This window comes from Phocoena sinus, chromosome 1 (assembly GCF_008692025.1).
Source record: "Phocoena sinus isolate mPhoSin1 chromosome 1, mPhoSin1.pri, whole genome shotgun sequence".
Taxonomy (NCBI): Eukaryota; Metazoa; Chordata; class Mammalia; order Artiodactyla; family Phocoenidae; genus Phocoena; species Phocoena sinus.
In genome coordinates, this window is record NC_045763.1 from 76,766,245 (window position 1) to 76,768,090 (window position 1,846).

At 40.9% G+C, this 1,846-nt stretch overlaps 1 pseudogene; it reads left to right on the plus strand.

Annotated features, from left to right (window-relative positions):
* The first annotated feature begins 485 nt into the window (after positions 1 to 485).
* On the plus strand, positions 486 to 1,625 carry LOC116759254 (annotated as a pseudogene).
* The last annotated feature ends 221 nt before the right edge of the window (positions 1,626 to 1,846 follow it).

Here is a 1,846-nt window from a genome sequence, read left to right on the forward strand (position 1 = left end):
AAACTTCTAAACACAAAGGACTGGCCATGAGTTTCAATATACTTAAATGTGAACTAAGACTAAAACAAGCGTGGAGATTAGAGTGACGTAAGAGAACATAAACACTGTATGACTTAACAAAGTAGAAATTATACCATTAACAAAAACTGCAAGAAAAAGGGGGAAAATGTGGGAGGAAAAGTACATAGATTCCCTTGGGTAGTATCTGTAGTAAAAGGATATCATTTAAAGAACATGCTATGTAATATCTGTATTAATATTTAACAATACAAAGGTAAATTCTAAAGCCAGGTGATGGAGATAAGCTAGGGAAAGAGGAGAAATAGGAAAGCTTTGAATTTTATCATTGCTCCTAAAACAGAACTAATAGACAACGTCTACGTTTATGAAGAACTAAAAATATTAAATGACGCTATAATCACAAAGTAGTAGAACAAAATGCCAAACCTTTCTTCATCTCAGTAGAATCACATTTAGAAAGCAAAATGAAGAGAACAGAAAACAGGTCTTCTGCTACACAGCCTTCTCTCTCCCAGCCTGCACCTGTGCTTCCCTAGAATCAGCTGACAGAGGGAGAGAAGACCCAGGCCTGGCTGACAGATGGTTCTGCACAGTATGCAAGCACCACCAGAAAGTGGACAGTTGCAGCACCGCAGCCCCTTTCTGGGATATCCCTGAAGGACAGCAGTGAATAGAAATCCTCCCAGTGAGCAGAACTTTGAGCTGTGTACCCGGTTGCTCACTTTCCTTGGAAGGGGAAATGGCCAGATGTGCAATTGTACACAGATTCATGGGCTGGCTGGTTGGTCAGGAACTTGGTAAGAACATGATTGGAAAATTTGTGATGGGGAAATTTGATGAAAAAGGTATGTGGATATATCTCTCTGAATGAACAAAAATCCCCAAGAAGTTGTGTCCCATGTGAATACTCACCAGAGGGTGACCTTAGCAGAGAAGAATTGTAATAATCAAGTGGATAAGATGACCCATTTTATAGATACCAGTCAGTCTCTTTCCCCAGCCACCCCTGTCATTGCCCAGTTGGCTCATGAACAAGGTGCCTATGGTGGCAGGAATGGAGGTTATGCATCAGCTCAGCATCATAGTCTTCTACTCACCAAGGCCAACCTGGCTATGGCCACTGCTGAGCGTCCAATCTGCTAGCAGCAGAGACTAACACTGAGTACCCAATATGACACCATGCGCTGGGGTGATTAGCCGGCTATTTGATGGCAGGTTGATTACACTGTATGACATCCATTATGAAAGGGACAATGATTTGTTCTTAGTGGAATAGATTTTCACTCTAGATATGGACTTGCCTTTTCTGCATGCAATACTTCTGCCAAAATTACATTCCCTGGATTTATAGAATGCCTTATCCACCAGCATGGTACTGAACACAATATTGCTTCTGATCAAGAAACTCACTTCACAGCAAAAGAGTGAGGCAATGGGAACATGTTCATGGCATTCACTATTCTTACCATGTTCCCCACCATCCTAAAGCAGCTGGCCTGATAGAATGGTGGCATGAGCTTTTGAAAACTCAGTTATAGCATGAGCTAGGTGAAGATACATTGCTGGGGTGTGGCAAAATTCTCCAGAAGGCTGATATGCTGTGAGAAAGAAAGAAAGGAAAAAAGAACAGAAGGAGATGGGAGGGGAGGGGAGGGAAAGAGAAAGCAAAGGTTTCAATCTAATATCAGAGAAAGTAGAACACTCAGGTTGAAAAGCATTAAATGAAGCAAAGAAGGAAACTATAACTTTATAATACCAAGGGTAATTCACAGTAACGATATAACATTTATGATTATTTATGTACCAAGTAATTAGAGGTTACACA